An 18,831-nucleotide genomic window follows, 5' to 3' on the forward strand; every position below is an offset into this window, starting at 1 on the left:
CAACACGGTATTGAAGACAAACTCCTAGAATTTTGGTTTCATGTTGACAACTCTGAATAGAAAGATTTGCATTTCCTGCGAAAATGCAGTGTGGATGCTTTAAAGCTGAAGCTGTATGCAAAAACTAGCTGAAAAAGCTGAAAAGTTGCAGAAATTGTAAAAACTTTGCAGAAGCAAAGGAACTTTGCTAAAATGGAATAACTTAGCAGAACTGCAATATCTTAGAGGAAAATACAAGAATTTAGGAGAAATAGTATAAGATAACAGAAAGAATATATTTAGCCAAAAATACTTAAGCATTACAGAAACACTATGATTTAGAAAAATAGTACAACAGAGCAGAAATACTGTGATTTACCAGAGACACTGTGATGAACTATGAATATTGTAATTTTAAATCAATACTATGTTTTAGCACAAATACTATAATTTGACAGAAATACTATATTTAGCACAAATCTTATAAAATAGCAGAAATAGTATGATTTAGCACAATAGTAATAACTTAAACAGAAAAATTGGAAAAGCAAAATGGACAGCTGAAAAAATGCTGAACATGCTAAGGGTCCCTCAAATATACTTGTTAAATGAAAAAAAATTGGCAAAAAAAATTATAACAGCCACACAATCACAAATATGGACACATATGGAAACACACATGCACAGAGAGAGACACACACAAGATCCAATTCAGTCAACCAGTCTAAATATATTGAATTTGAATCTTACAATGAGATCATCCCATAAAAAGGCTTCCTCTCTCTCTCTCTCTCTCTCTCTCACACACACACACACACACACACACACACACACACACACACACACACACACACACACACACACACACACACACAGAGAGAAGTAAGTTTCTAGCTCAGTCAAGCAGCCTTGGAGCTGCTGAATTTGAATCCACCAATCAGAGAGCCTGTGCACTTTTTCCCGCCAAAACAGGTGCACGCAGCACAGAGAGACACAGGATTTTTGCAGTCTATTTCTCATAATGACGACTCCCCTCAAAGAAATGACCATAATTTCCTAACCGTAGGGGCTAGAACGGTCATTCTTACACCGTTTTGTTCAGAAGAGATGGGGGAATCTTAAAGTGTTGACAATTTATCATTAAAATATGAATTATTAAAGATTATTGACTTCTAATGCACCATAACTGAGTAGAGCAAAGCAAAAACTGCCTTGACTTGCCCTCAAACAACGCTTTCTAACTCTAAATCTATTTGGAGTATCAATATCATTCTTTCACCGTAAGAGACAGCAGGCTTTGGTGAACAATCATGGAAATTTTCAGGTCTCTGTGGAAATCCATTAAAAAGATATGACGAGAGAAAAAAGTGGTTCATTTCCAGAGTTTGAAATCTGAAGAAATCTGAGCGAAGGACGAATTTCCTACCCTCAAACAAGTCTAACTCATTTCAGAACGGTAATAGGTGAGAAAATAATTCTTGAATTGTGAGCGTCAGGAGTGTCTGAAGATATACTGGGACAAGCCTTATGTCTTAACTTTGCTTCGTTAAGGAGATATGACGATTCCATTACAGAAATCAAGCGGTGATTTTGAACAAGCTCTCCATTGACTTTCTATGGAGAGTTTTGCGACTTTGTGTTGGTCTGAGGAGATTTGCCAAAATTCTATAAATCCCACAACAATGATAGTGACATTTTCGGAAACCCAGCAAAAATACCTACGTTTTGATGTATAATTTGTGGAAGTTGAGTGAAGATTGAGCAAGTAGCAAGAAGTTGTTCGGACATGAAGAGAAGACTGCAAAACCTTCAGTGGCACACTGGAAGCCAAGTGCATAGCAACCATAACAACGTATGTATTTTGTGAAAAATCACAATTTTGCAACTGAAAACTTTAAGAGGCATAAATGTAAAACGGTAAAAGATTTGAAAAAGCTGAATCATACCTGAATAGCCTAATAATTTGAGAACATTTTAAAGTTTGAATGGTTGTTCTACGTGAAAATATGAGGAAGTAGTTAAGTTTCAGAAACAAGCAAATTTTAGCAGAATTGCAGAAGTTTCCCATTCATTTCAATGGGACAAATTAAGCTTAATATTTTAAAAAGTATAATAGTGAAAAATACCAAAAGACATAGCAGGAATTAGCAGAAATAGCAGAATATTTTAAAATTTGAACGGTGAAAATCGGCTGAAAATTGTGGAAGTAGTTAAGTGCCAAAAAGTGTACGGAAGTCCCAAGAGGAACTCAATAGTGTGGATGCTTAAAGCATCCACACAATTATAATTCAGAAGTTTGCAGATGACACGGCCATCATGGGGTGTATCTGGGATGATCAGGAAGAGGAGTACAGAAGTCTGGTGAGGAACTTTGTCGCATGGAGTCACACAAACCACCTGCAACTCAACACCTCAAAGACTAAGGAACTGGTTGTGGACTTCGGGAGGTCCAGAGAAGGTCCACTGCCGGTTCAGATAGAGGGGGAGGAGGTGGAGGTGGTCAACAAGTACAAGTACCTCGGGCTGTGGGTGGACAATAAACTGGACTGGTCATGCAACACAGAGCACCTGTATAAAAAAGCCCAAAGCCGACTGTACTTCCTCAGGAGGCTGAGGTCTTTTAACATCTGCAGGAAGCTCCTGAGGATGTTTTACCAGTCGGTGGTTGCTGGAGTACTTTTCTATGCTGTGGTGTGCTGGGGGAGCAGCACAGCAAAGAAGGACTCATCCAGGCTGGAGAAACTGATCAGGAGGGCTAGCTCTGTGGTCGGCATGAAGCTGGACACTCTGGTGACAGTGGCAGAGAAAAGGACACTAAAGAAACTGATGGACATTATGGACAATGCCAGGCATCCTCTGCACACGGCCATAAACAACCAGAAGAGTCTGTTCAGTGACAGGTTGCTTCTCCCCAAGACAAGAACTAACAGACTTAAAAACTCCTTTGTCCCACACGCCATCAGACTGTTTAACTCCTCTCTGGAGGGGAGAGGGAGGGGAGACAGGAGGACAAAGGAGGGGGGAACAACTAAGCTGTAGTGCCTCTTCACCTCACTGTACAATACCTTGTGCAATACTTTTTGTAAATAGTCAACAGTGCAATAGACTCAATACTTGAAATGTGCAATTCACTTGTATTTTTATTTTTTATTCCTATTTATTCTATTTATCCCCTTTGTATATTTTATTTATATTTGTCTCTGTATTTATATATGTGTGTGTGTGTGTATATATATATATATATATAACAATTCTGTAACTGTAACTTCGGTCGTTGCTGTGCTTTTTTTGGAAGTCGAATTTCCCAGAGGAACCCACCCGAGGGATTAATAAAGTTCTATCTTATCTTATCTCTTATCTTACATGTCACGCAGATGCTGCAGATTTGTCAGCATGCACGCCTATGATGCCAATCTCCCACCACCACAACACACCAAAGCTGCTCTATTGGATGTAGACCTGGTGACTGTGGAGTGAACTCACTGTAAAGTTCAAGAAACCAGTTTGGAATGATTTCAGCTTTTGTGACATGGTGCATTATCGTGGTCAAATCAGCCATTGGAAGACGGGAACACTCTGGTCTTATGGGAATGAAAAATACTCAGGTAGGCTGCTGCGATTAAATACCGCTCAAATACTAACGGGCCCAAATGTGCCACTAAAACATCATCCACATCAGCTCAAAGCAATCTGCCAATTCTTATTAAACCTCTAACATTAACATCACATTGTTGTCAGTCACTGTTTTCTCTGTAAACCTTAGAAATGGGAGTGTAGGGAAATCCCAGTCGATCAGCACTTTCTGATGGGCAGGTCAGCTGCTCAGCCCAACTGACACCAAAAACCATGCCACGTTCACAATCACGTCAATCATCTTTCTTTCACATTCAAAATGGTTACCTGCCTAAATGCAGTTGCTTTCTGCCATGTGATTGGCTGATTAGATAGTTGCATTCACGAACAGATGAAATGTGCGCCTGAAAAAGCTGGTGCTATGCATACTGCTGTAGAGCACAGCTACCTGTTGATGCCAAACAAACACCCTAAAACCCTAAAGTGTTACATATTATTATCCCACCCATCTATCATCCATGTAATGGTGCGTTCACACCAGTGTAAAGAAAAATTTTGCCCTCCGTTACTTGTATTGTTGTCAGTTAACAAACTCACATACATTCATGTCTAACAGCTTACAGAACGAAGACTATAACTGATAGTTGGAATCAAGTAATATGAACATATTTTAATAACTTACTATTAAGTAGTGTCGCTTGTTTTTGGTTTTACTTTATTTTGCGCTATCAAATATTTAAGTTTAACATTGAGTAGTTATGTTCTTTATTGTGCTACCACATTTATACATGGAAATATGTTAGCTAGCATATTTCCATATGAGCTATATACCATCATGCTACCAGATGTAAGGACAGAAATACCTTGGTGCCGTTATACTAGCACACTTTGGTACAAAAATCTTTGCTACTGTCAAGCAAGCACATTTAGGGCCAGAAATACACTGACACAAAGCACATGAACAGACAGCACAGATAAAAGACTCAATTACTGCCCGATACACTTTTTAAGTATAACCAGGGTGACTATATTGATGACATTTACAAGCACTAAATAAAGTGTGTGCCTTTAGCTACATGTGGCTGATGGTCTGGATTTACTTTAGATAACTGCACATTTTCTGTCTAACCACATTTGTGCTCAGAGAGAGCTACAGTGGTACTATGGATGAATACAGTAAAGTAGTAAATCAAGAATTCAATTTATGGCTGCTTTAAACAAAACAAGAACAACTAATTACTCAGCTAAAATGCCTTTATTTGAAATGTAGTGAATAGGTCTTTATTTAAACTGTACTTGTATTGTAGATAACCCTTTATTTCTGTTTGTCTCTACATCATAAGTTGAATCTGTCATATTTTATCATAAAGACTCTTGACTCTTTGCACATATAGTACAAAGAATTCCTTCATTGCCAAATTTATTTTGTTAAATTTACTTTACAGCATTATGCTGTTGACATGGTGGAGAGCAGTTTTTTTTTCTTTTATAGAGACTAGAGAGACCGCTTAGAGAGATTCCTGCGCTCTTCCTTCTGACGATGCTGTCTGTGTTGAGCGCTCAGTGGATCTGCGCTCGACAGTGCAGCCTAGGCGGAGTAGTCGAACCAGATTCACTGAGCGCTCCGAACATCTCAAGAAATGAAAATAAACAAATTGATGTCGATCTATGCGTACGGCCTATGAACGTCTGAAATGTTGACTAGAATATCATACAAAATCTATATAATTCTTTTAAACACACATATATAATTAATATACATAAATATACATTTAAATTCTTGATATATGTTTATTTCAAGATATATAATAATACATATGTTATATCAGTACAGATATATTCATATAGTATGATTATACATTATCTTGTATATATGATATCAACATAATATGTATTTTTATCATATACATGTTAAGTATAAACATTATATATATATACGTATATCTCGTAATATATAAAAATACTTCTATTATTAATATCAGATATTATACTTTTATAGTATATTATACATATCATTGTCTATGACTAATACTGTAAAATTATACTAATAATTATATATTAAGTATATGTGTATATATACATATACATAATTGTGTTATACAAAATAAAATATATAACAATACTTATTTATACACTCATATATAATATATGTTATTATACAAAAAGAACCACAGCAGATTACAGCTGGATACCATGTGTAAAAGCAAGTATCATGCTTTCAATATGTTACTGATGTTGAACTTTATTTTGTTCATAAGTTAATTATTAGAGTTGCCAACCGTCCCGTAAAAAACAGAATCGTCTCGTATTCAGACAAAATATTATGCGTTTCATATTGAGGTAAAAAGGAACAGTTTGTCCCGTAATTCAGCTAGAATGGAAAAAGACACAAAGCTGGATTTATTCTGTCATGACGCTGCAGCTGCCTCTTCTCCTCTCATTCTCGCCCCCTCCCTCTCCTGTTTCTACTTCAATTATGAAACTGATCAATGATCAGCTGATCGTCTTTTGTCTCTTGTTTGTTTATTTATTCAGTATTAATTTCTATATCAGCTGATGTTTGCTGGAGCCACAGCTGAAAAGCTGCTGGTCATTATCGAGTTTGGTTATCTGGTGAGAGGGAAACATGAAGATGAAACCAGGAGATGTCCTTACTGAATCATCAGAGCTGAACAGGTGATGGAGAAACAGGTTTACCTTTTAGGTGACATGATATGAGGGAAGTTATGAACTGTTTCTGAGAGACAAATAACACCAGGATCCTTTCTAAGTAGCTGACAGCTGGTAACTGTGCAGGGGCGGGTCTAGCAAAGTGTTGCCAGGGGGCAGGTAGGGCATTAACAGGGAGAGGGGGCACAAAGAAATACTTTTCTTTCTTATTCTCATTTAAAATGTCTAGCTTTTAAAAAATAATTATCTGAATCTTACAACAAACGATTGATAGATTGATGCATATATACCATCAGAACAGTGTACATCACTGTCACAACAGTGTTTATTTTCATTCAAAGGCTTTATGATTTTTCCTATAATGGTGGGCCGGTCTCTAGTCAAAATGCCCGGGCAATTTTCTGTCCCAGTCCAGCCCTGTATGCAGCTCATCTGCAGTCTGGTGTTACCTACATCTTCCTATTCAGAAGGCAGAATTTCCGAGTTCTGAGTACAATCGAAAGCACCACGACTGCAGTTTTTGTGTTGGATGTAAAAGGCGCACATGACGCTGTGACGTAGGCTAGAATCATGGCAGCAGTCAATGACGGTCCAGGCGTGGGATTTCTCTCGTGGAAATATGCACATTATCTTTTCCTTTCTATTGGTAGGTGGCACAGTGCACTCGTGGCAAGTAAGCAAGCTAAAAGATTGGCAAAGTTATGGAAGCAACACATTAACAAGAGAATTCTGAGTAAAACCAAAGTTACTTTCCCTAGTAACTAGTTACTTTGAAAGTAATGAGTAACTTGAAGTAACTGAGTTACTTTTGATAGAAGTAACTAGTAATGTAACTAAGTTACTAATTTAAAGTAACTTACCCAACACTGGTGTGGATATATGTGTGTGTGTGTGTGTGTGTGTTTGTATATATGTGTGTGTGTGTGTGTGTGTGTGTGTATATGTGTATATACACACAAACTGGACAGTTTTGCTTTCACCTTGTGTGTGTGTGTGTGTGTGTGTACAGTAAAAAAGAACATTTTATTAATTTGTGGAAATTTATTAATTTGCACACAATTCTGTGTATTTTATTCAACGTTTCTACACTCTTGGTATTCCCAGCATTAGAAATGAATGCCAGAGGCAACAATTAGTGTAAATAACTGAGTTCAGGGACATCTTCACAGGGACATCCGCACATATGTATGCATGCATTCATGCATAAATGCATGCATTCATGCAAGTGTGTACACATATACGTGTGCTTGTATACACACATGCACACGCACACACATCTTGGGTTCCCTGGCAACCACTACGGGAACCTTTGCCCAGCAGAGCCTCTCTTCCACGGAAACAACTCGTGTGTTTGCAGTTCACACAGACAGACATAAACATTGAACTTTTCTTGTAGCTTTGGTGTATAATGCTATTTTAGGCTTTTTTTGCTCTCAGGTAACCGTGTGACAGCACCATACCAGGTCCATATACCCTAAGTGAGGATTGATTGATTACATGGTCAGGAGAGAGCCCAGGAACCTGACAGTCAGCATGGATTTGAGGGGGAAGTGTCAGAAGCTGAAGACAGAACAAAATATAATCCAGACCAACAAATGACTAATGAGGAGGAATCCACTGATGAAAAGGATGGCTTTGCAGAGGCTGCCGTCACATTCAAGTCAAAGAATGGGAACTTATCCTCACCTGAGAATCAAGTTAGGCTTTCAGCTGAAAATGTCACCAGGACCTACAGAATTTGCTGTATCCTGGATTGCTGACATCAAATCCAGCCCTAGAAATTTTACATGTTGTTATGGGTGATTTGCTTTAGTGATGCAAGACCTGTGAGACCAGGCCAAGACAAACTGGCAGTGACCAGATTGATTTGGGACAAGTGTGTGCAGTGCCAGCCACTCATCTATATCACAAGTCGATATTGGCAACATGTGATGTAGGTTTACTTGAATATAAAATAATTCATTTAACATAACATAACCAAGACACAAAGACCAGTAGGCTGATGCCAGGTGGAGTGGAAGAGAGACTGAGCAGAGACTGAACCTGCATTAGCTGACGTTCCTCCCATGCCAGCCAAACAGCGGGCCATGGCTCTCATGAGATATACAGGTCTATTCTTGCCTTTGAAAAAAATGAAAAAAGGTTGTTTATCATAAGCAAATTTTAAATTCACAAGCAATACACAAAAGCAAAGAAACAAGCAAACTAAAAACTAGAAGTATATCCATGCATCACATGCAACACAAACAAACAGCATTTGTGTTTGAAATTTTGTTTCTTCATAATACTTGTCTGTTGTTCCACAAGGTGGTGCTATAAGACAACGATTGCATGTAACCTGAAAGCAGGATCAGCTGGTATTTTCTCTATCCTACTGTGAAATAAGTCCTTGCTGCTCAGTGTGCTTGGAGAGATTTGAGATGTAAAGATGTGTATGATTTATTGTTGTATGAAATGAAGACATTTCTAGGTGAACAGTCAGCAGTGCAAACATGGACTTTTCTTTCCACCTGAGTGCACACCATCTGATTTTAGATCTCATCATGATGCATGTATGTTTCAGATTACAGATTTAAGACAGATGTTGCTTTTTTCTTAAAGCTCAAAATATTTTTGCCTGTCATGTGCAGACATGATTGAAGAGGAAACAAAACGTTTTACTTTCACTTTTGCTTTCATTTCCTTCTAAATAAGATATTCCTTTTTAAAAGGCCCAACTGGTGACTGTTAATAAAGCTTAAAATGTTAAAGTAAATGAAGCTAAGCTTAATTTTACATTTTCAGCATCTATAGCTTAGATTCACCTCTCCGATTACATTTCAAATCTCACTCGTGGCAAAATTGATCTGTGAAGGATCTCCACAACTACAGTGCCCAAGTTCACTCTGACTTTGCTTAAGGTGGGATTCTGAAGAGGTGTTGTTAACAAGGCTCCCTTAGGTCATCACACACTTGATGTCCCCCAGTCTCTGGACTCCCTTTATTTTGATGGTAATGAGGCCTGGACAGACCAGTCACTAGAATCACTTCCTGACCAGTCACTGTGACATTGATGAACCCTAAACACATTGAGTGGACAAGTGCTTTGCACTGGTTTTTGTCTGGTTGGCTTTACTGGGTGAAAAGGTCTCATAAAAGATGTGATGGGGTTAAACAAACTAGCTGTGGGGTTAAGATATTAATGGGATTACCTCAGTTGGAGTTATCAGTTTAGCAAAAAGCATCACGTACTAGCTGCTATTATTTATTAAAATGTTTGTGTTGCACTGCCCACCGGTAGATCTGTATAACTGGTATTAATGAAAGACAGATCAGAGTCTTAGTAAAAGACAGTATTTACTTGTTGAATGTTTATGCATGAAAAACTTATGCAGTATAAACATTTGTTTGTTTAAAATCCGAGATGGACATTTTATTTACTGGAATAGATTTCCAAAAATATTGCACACAAATTTTGGTTTTTAGATCTTTACACTGTTGAGAAGAATGTGATAGAAACTAAAGTTAGACATTTGAACAGGGAATTATGCTTGTTACCTAAACTAAATCAAGATTTTCCAGAATATTTTGCATGTTAGATGATGTCATGACAAGTTTTGATTATAGTTGTTCATTTTTGCAGAACAGCATTGATGTAAACTCCACCAGAGCAACATTTAGTACTCTGCGGGATTTGTTAATAATGATCATGTCTACCATTAAATGTTTAATATGTTTTTTTTAAAAAGGCTAAAAAGTCAATTTATTATTATCTATAAGTCATGTTTAATAATTTTATTTAATCATTTATGTATTTATTTATATTTACAAAGAAAGGTGTGGCAAGCATTACGGTTATTTTAAACAAGTAGGTAAACACGGTTTGAACCTGTGGTTTGAACCTGTGAAACATATTGTAGCTGACGTGCAAACACAGCCAACAGTACAATGACTGATTTATGGTTAAAACATGATCTTCACCAGATTTTGCCACTGATAATGCTTGAAAGATTATCCATGTGGAGTCACAGTTAATGATTTCTAATCAAGGTTAGTGCTGTGGTCTTTTTGTTTGTTTAAAAACTGACATTAGTAGTGCTGAGTCCATCAAGTGTGTTGAGAAGTTGTGAGTCTGGGATCTGAGATGTCTTAAACTTTTGAAGCCAGGATTGCTGTAACAGAGATGTTTCTCTTACATCACTGTGCAGGCAGACCTTGCAGGGACCTGATGCCGTAGGAGAGTAAACGCACCTCCTCTTGTGAATCATATGACCCTGGCGAGAGTGTTTGTGAAACCACTTGGTCTGCTATTGTCCTCCTGGGACTGGCCTCCTCTGAAAAGCTGCAGAAAGCCTGTAATCAGATTAAAGGTTGCTGGGAAGGGGAGGGGGGGATTTTTGAGAAATGGCGAAGAGGTCGTGGAAGTTCTCTAATCAGTACCTGCCATTGAAGTGCAGAAGAGGGGCTAAATAACGCAGCAGGAGGGGAGGCGGGAGCCAAGCTGGAGGGACAAATTGGCCTGTTGTTGGAGGGGGATAATAGGACAATGAGGGAGGGGAGTATAATCAGTGTGTATTGAGCAGTAGAGAATAGGTGCAATGGGAAAAGGAGGAGACCGAAGAACTCCAAAGGCAGTGGGCCTTGTCCCATCTTGCACTGGCAATTATATCACCTTTGTGAGCTGATTGGAGCAGGCTGCAGTGTCCATCTGGGCTTATATATGGACGCAACAACCTACATTTTCTCACTGTCCTTGCCAAGTGGTCTCACCAGGCCACTGAGCAAGATATCAGGGGCTCTTGTGGTCTAAATTAATGACAGTGGCAATCATTAGTCAAATCTATATGCTTTTTCTCAGACAACCCAAGGCTAATGATGTTTATTGTCCTTAAGGATAGTCATATTACAAGCTTGTTGCTGATGCAATCAAATGCGATGAGAGATTATCTAACCAATAAAAGTAGCCACCTCGCTGACCCAAGCTTGCCTCTGTCACGAGACGTCCCAGTGAGTGCTGAGCTCCAGCGGTTTTTCTGTCGCATTCTTTCTGTCATTGTGATCACTCATCAAACGTCCACTGCCTGAACACCAGGCATCACTAAAGACCAATCCCTACTTTTTATTCAGTTGACAAGAGTCCATTTGTTGGGGTCAAAGGGGAAAGTCTCAGGGGGAAGACCCCTAGGCCGGCACTGGTGATGAGGAGAACCAGAAAAATCACTATTCATAGCAGGGGACTGCTTTGATTTGGGCACAAAGGCCACTAGTTCCCTGCCTAGATTAAACAAGTGGAAATAAGAGCTGGTTTAAAATGTGTGCAAGAGATCCAAATTGAATGGTTTAGATAATTAGGTGCACCTGCCAGCAAGAGCCCTAATTAATGCCTTTAAGATCATTTGTACTATTGTAATAAACCCTAAAATGCAATATTTCTCACCTCGTTTATTGCTGATTGACAGCGTGCATCCAGTTTAATGGAGAGATATAAGATTTTGAATTTTAATTTACACAACACAAAAGTACAAACACATGAAATCTACAAAGTTAAACAAAAGTTACAGATACAGTTCGTTGAGGTTGCGTTAATGATCAGAGTTATCAAACACTGCGAGAAAAGCTAAATATCAATGCGATTTGGTCCTGCTTTGCTAGTTAAGATGTTAGTAAACCTGTACAATTTAAAATGACAGTCCCCCTCAGCTCCAAATTATCCTACCATTAAAATCATTGTTACATCATTTAGCAGAGGGTTGAGAAGACATGCGAGGAGTCTTAAATGTATATCAAAGCAAGCAAATTGCAAAATATATGAATGAATGAAACGGGTTTCACCTACCTGTTCACTTCATTTTAAAAATGTTAAAAAAGAGAGAGAGGAAGACGTGAGGGAGCATGGTGGTGGGCGAGTTGCCTGGTGAACTGTTTAAACAAGCTCGAGACTCCTACATAGATGTTTTAGCCCTTCTGTTCAGGCAGGATGGGAAAGTAGTCTGCACACATATACTGACACACAACAAATAGGCCAGATTAAAAAATAAAAAACACTCAAAAGTTTGCTTTCCCTTTACCAATGTTTTGAAACACAAATTATTCATGATCAGCTTTTCAATTCATCTATGCTGCTGGAAAGAAAAAAATGACTTGCGTTATTAAAGCAGACGTAGTAACTAAAGTCCTTCCCTTCCAAAACTCGTCCTTATAGACACCACAAGATGCTTTCTACCCTCGACCTTATGTGCTGTAAGAACTCTGTAGTGTACTTTTCTAAACCTACTTTAAGCACGTGGCCTCACAGGTTAAATATAACAACACATATCAGTTTACATGACTTACAATACAGAGGGGTCAAGATTTGTAGAGTATTTTGAGCTGTAGTTCATGTACAGTATTTTAATGGCTTCGTCTGCAGTTTTTCAGTTTTTTTTTTCTCATTCTTGATAAAAATTATCGTCATTTTAAGTTCGAGAAGTACATTAAAGTCACGTTCGGTGCCTTAGGTGGAACTCCAACACAGTGGGCAGGTGATCTGTCACTGAGAGAAGATCTGTAACTGTATCTAGCTAGAGAAGGTTCAGATGTCTATTCCCACTCTGTATCAGTCAAGTTCTAGTATTTCTCTGCACATTTAGTCTCACAATGGTGATTCGAATTGTAATCCTTAAGCACAACAATCTGTTTTCCACAAACTAAACAGACAGCTCGATCTCTGACTTCAGTAAATAAAAGCTTAAAAGACCATATCTTGTTATAAACTCTAGAAAGTTCAGATCTCTCAGAAAAGTTAGTTCCAATGGATTTACTGTGAAGCTGCGTTCACTTGCACATGACCGTGTACCTATAAATAACAGTCACCTTAAAAATAAAAGCAACAAAGTTGCTTTGTGCAAATTTTGGGGGGGATTTTCTCTAAACCTCACAGGCTCAAATACACACATACACACAACCCACTAACATTTGGTTAAATGTCCCTTTGTAAATTGCAGCTCATCGCACATTTCTCCAGAAAGATTTTATGGGCTCAGTGTGGGCAGTGGCAAATTTTAGTCGAGCTTGGAGGTATAGATTTTAAAGCAGGGGGTTCTTTCTTTGTACCCTCTCGGTCCATGGCGTCCCATTTCTCATCTGAGGGGGACAGTTTGGGTCTTCTTCCAGAGCTCAGCAAAGTGGTGACACATCTGAATGTTTGAACTGATGGTCTTAAAATCAGCAGTTGTTTAGAAATGGTTCAAAAAGACATTGTAGAACCTTCAGCACTACTTACAGTATTAAAGGATTTAAGTGAGTGTATGTACATATTTGAACCTGTATGTATAAATTAAGCCTTTGTGGATTCGAAAAAATCAAAAATGAATTCAACGTTTAAAAAAAATTTAATTCTTAAATTCTTGAACCCATTTTTTTTAAGTCAATAAAGAAATATCCTGTACAGGCCATACTATGCCCACATCTTTCCCAGGATATTTTTATTTCTGTAAAGAAAATTACTGGCAAAGATAACCTTTATTCATGCACAGATGCTAGGAACTGACTGCTCTTTCTGACAATTAATATCACATCCAAAATAACGGATATACATCTAATAATAAAGCAAAATAGCAGTAGAATCAAAGTGAAGTGCCATCATCACAGAAGTAAAGCACTCTACAACTGTAGGAAATCTAAATCTCCCATATATTTACAAAATGTTTCATTTCACTGCACCTCTTTTCACACCAATGAGAAGGTAATCAGTGCCTGATGCCCCACTTTAGAAACTGCACACAACAAGCAATATGTTGCATAATTTAACAAATTTCCTTACAGTCGCAGCTACAAATTCAAAGTGGAACGTAAGCATATAAAGTTTGGTGGGGAGAAAAAAAATGTGGAGAAAAGATGTGGCATGCACCGTGTCAAAGCGATAAACGGTTTAGTAATAAATAGTTTTGTCCAGATTGATTTCTCCTGTGCTGTCTTTTTACAGACGTATGTTACCACCTGGAAAAACCAAGCTGATGAGACACACTGACAGAGAGGGGGCAGTAATCTCACACTTCACACTCCCACAAATGCAAAGGAGGGAAAGTCATGGAAAAAAGGAGGGAAGATGGGGACCGAGAAAGGTGGGGAGAGCAATGATTCTCTTGGGAAGGGAGGGTGTTTGGGTGAAAAGCAACAGCATATGTATTGTTGGAGGCCCTGACTCGCCACCCTGGAGAGCTCGCTGTTCCCACGGTTTGCTCAACAAACAAACGCACCCCTCCACCCCAAAACACACACACACACACGCACACACGCACACACACACACACACACACACACACACACACACACACACACACCACCATGCTCTTGCACGCAGTGGTGATGTCATTAATTACCATCAAAATGAGCATGACAGCAAGCAAGTGTGCGTGCGTCCGCCATCGAGGCTTTGTGCATGTTTGTGTGTACGTGTGTCTGTGTGTGTGTGTGGTGAATGTGTGTGTGTGAGGGAGAGCGAGGGAGATGTTGGGAATGAGGAAGAAAGAGACCATTGTCCATTCTGAAATAAAGAAATCTCCACTGAAGCATTGTAAATGGAAAAGGCAGAAAAATGGACCAAATTCTGGGATCTTTGAGCGAGAGCCGGGCTGTCACATCTCGTCAGAGCCTCACAAAACCTGATGTGCACACATTGCCCTGCCTGGATACAGAGACACACTGTGGCCCTGTGCTTGTGTGCTTTCCTGATTAAATTCAAGCCTTTTCCCTCCCAGCCTCACGGGGATCTTGTTTTATGAACATTGTTTGTTTCGCACGTGCTTGTTGTTTGTATTTTCCACAAACAAGCAAAATTAACAGGTTTTAAAGCACAACTGTAGATTTTACAGTAATTTTACTGCATAATGCCACGTTAAGTTCTCACTGGACGAATTTTGCATGAAACCAGCTAATTAGAAAAACCAGTCAGCTTCAGCTTAAAGAACATTTTTCCCCCAAATGGTTCAGTATCTTATTTTTTCACCATATTTGACATCTTTGCAACAATATATGATGAAATATAAGATAAATATGCTTTGGTTGAACATACTCAAATTTGTTATTGCACTCAGGCAACACGTAATTTTCCCATCTTAAAAATTTTGTCTTATTTGTTGTCACAGTTGTCTCTCTCTCTGTCTCTGTGTGTGTGTGTCTATGTGTGTCTTTTTAGTATCTTTGTTTTTTGTATTTTGCATTAAAATGATTAATAAACTTGAACTTGACACACAGTTTTCAGCCTAAGTTAGCAGGACTTTCAGGAATTACTTCCCTATAGCCAGTTTTACTTATTATGAAACAATGTAATTACATTGAGTCTACAGCCATGTTCAAAGCTATGTATGACCGAGTGGTGCGTTGAGCCCAATATTGTCACTAACATCCATATTTTTAACCAGGTTAATGATAATCACTGAAAATATAAATCTTCTATAATAATATAAAGTTAATTTAACAAGCCCAAGATGTGTGTGTGTGTGTGTGTGTCAGTGTTTTTGGCACTACATGCATCATTGTGTGGACCTTCGTTAGAGATCATTTGGTTTTTTGGTGCAGTGGGCCTCACTAAGCTTTGGCTGTGCAGTGAACCAAACCAGGGACTGAGATTACTATTGAATGTGTGGCCATAAATGCACGGGATTCCACCTCATCAAAGTTTGCACAGATAATTGCTACTATTTGATCTCCACTATCTGAAAAGACACCGTGTTAATTAGAGGCTTTGATTGAGACGGGAAGAGAAGAGAAACAAATGTGTGCTTTGTTGTCCTGTAGAAATCTCTCCTCTCAGGGGTTTATGTATCTGCAGAGCTGGAAGGCTTTTGTCGCCAAAAACTTTGATGAGGTCCTTGTTTCAGGACCGGTCCCATCCCTGTCTTTGGGAAAACATCCAACTGCCAACTCATCAAGCATCCCGGAGAGCTAAAACAATGCCCAGCATTGAAGACTTGAGATTGGCAGTTTGAAATCCTTTGCTCTGATCTGTAATACGCCTTTAAACTAATGGAAGCATAGTTATGTCCCCGAGATACATCTTGTTGTTTTCAAAACAGTTGTGACAAAATCACTTTATTTTAAAAAAACAAAACCAGTCACAGAGAGTTTTTATTTATTCTTCTTTGACTTGAACCTGATGTAGAACACCGAGTTTAGTTAATGGGAAACAACCAGTCTGTTTGCTAAATGCATCCATTGAACAAAATCATTGGAGCCTAAGGCAGTCCCCAGAATCATGTGATCACTTATTAGAGACTCTTAAGTGGTGCTTGTAAAGCTGAGAGCTTTCTGAACTGTAACTGAAACAAGTTTGATGGGTTTTTTTTTAACCAATAAGGATGTTTCTATTTTCTTTGATTAACAGTCATGACAGTCATAGCACCAAAAATGTTGGCTCCTCATCCGGTTGATCACTTTAATAAGACCTCCCTGCAGTCTGAAAATGAACTCTATTCAGGGGAAAAAAACAAAGACAAAAAAAATCTCCTCACTCTTTGTCAAATAACAGTTGAAGATGGTTAATCCACATAAATGGCAGCACCTTCATCATCAGCACAATAGTACACCGTTTTCTTTGAAAGCCTTGTTGTCAAGCATTTTATGTTTCATTTCTTTAGTTTCTAATGATGTAAAATGGCCTAAAAAAAACTTGAACCACATATATTTTTAACACTCCATTAAAAAAAATCATCCACACCAGGTATGAATCATGTAGGTTGTACACTATCCCACCCTGTAAACACAGGCATGCACTTAATTCCTGGATTACAATAATAAAAATCATTTTTAAAAAAAGAGATCAATATTTAGCCCTCTTCTTGCTGTTATTACTGGAAACAGAACAACACTTTGTTTGCTGGAAACCTGATTCAATAAGTCAGCCTGAGTAGCGCAGATGCTTCTATATATGATTTATAATAGGAGAAGAGCTTACAATTAAAATTGTGTTCAGATTCTTAATTTAATCTTTCTGGTTGTTTGTTTCTGATTTGTCTTTGTGTTTCGATCGCTCTCTGCTTATAAAGTATCAATTCTCACCATATACTGGATTAATAAATATATTAACACAGCACATGAAAGTAACTCTTGGTTAACAAGCCAAGTCATTTAATTTTTTTTAAAATAAATATTTATCAGTGAATGCATTCGTGCTGATTTCTATTAGGAGCGAAAGTTTGGAGCTGTCCATGCCAGCAGTCGAAGAGATAAACTTCAATTTTAAACAACTAAAACTGTATAAGCTTATATAAAATGTATGTTGCATAAATGTGTGCATTTCATCGCTTAAAGAACTGCAACAGAATAAAGGGAAATCATGAACTCTGGACCCCTACAGTGAGGCCATCGCTCTGCTTTACTGTGGTTGACTTGGTGGGTGTTCTCTCTGAGTGATGAACTTTATGGTGAATCTTCATGCGACTGGTCTCTCACACCATGAAGGCGCAAGTGGTGTGCTGAGTATTAAAACAATGTGAATTATTTAAGCCCTTTGGGAGTTTTTGGACTGGTGTCTTTGACAGTGCTCTTTTACTGCCTGTCAGAATCAGTGCCATACGGAGACATGGACATGACAAGGCCCAGCGGCTTACTAAAACACCTTATGTTGGTTCTTTCTTTCAACATGGAGACTAGCTGAGAGAGGATGCAGAATCACCGTCCACATTTGTATTCAACTATTAATAATAAGCACAGGAAATGTGCACAGGAACTTCGTTATGAGCATAATCATCGAGGTGTTCTCTCTGACAGTGAGGACAGTCAGGATCAGTCAGGATCAGTCAGGGCAGGTTTACTGATTCCTCTGTGAAGCACTTTGTGATTGGTCTTAAAAGACGCTATGAAAAATTTTTACTTACTTAATTACTTTGAGAGATTTTAGTTTTTTGTTGATAATCACAGTGACAACACTCTATGTATCATGATGTCATTGCATAACTGTAGACCTCCACCACACAGTTTAGTTAGTTTAAACTAGCATCAAGAGTTAGGTTTGATCGTGTATGTATATTTGTTCCCACAAGACAAAAATTCAGGCCACTGAGGATATTACACTTTAAGTGAGATAAATGAATAGTCAGACTCTTTCATCACCCTGTTCATCAGCTATGTGGTGCGATTTCCCTCTTCTATTAAAATCAAAAGACTGAACAACAATAGAAAATACTTTTTCTAATTATTTGACGCTAAGGCTTATTTAGCTACTAATAGGGAACTTGTAGTACCACAGCAGCTCCTTAAATTTGCCGCTGAGTATCACTGATGAGGCCAGAAGCAGAGAATGCCTAAAACAAACTGTAGAGGGGCTTCAGCAAAACAGCCAGAGGCTTAAGATATATTAAATTACCATGATTGGGACTTAAAGCATGGTTAAAGCCCGTTTGAGAGGCTGGGGAGCCTCAAAGCAGTCCCATTCATTGCTGGGGAGTTGGGTCAATAGGTTGGGGAACTTCACAGGACCAGATTTTATTCTTATGCAAACGAGGGGAACAAGACCTAAAGTTCACTGAGTTGGAAGATATAAATGACTGGACAATCATCTGCAGCCCTCCACAGACACAAGCTGGGACCACAGCTGTGTGAGGAAGTACAACTACATCTGAGTTCACTTTAAATATCTCTCTTCCTGTGAAA

Source organism: Haplochromis burtoni, unplaced genomic scaffold, assembly GCF_018398535.1.
Source record: "Haplochromis burtoni strain Fernald_Lab_line unplaced genomic scaffold, NCSU_Asbu1 Contig_11, whole genome shotgun sequence".
NCBI classification, from domain to species: Eukaryota; Metazoa; Chordata; class Actinopteri; order Cichliformes; family Cichlidae; genus Haplochromis; species Haplochromis burtoni.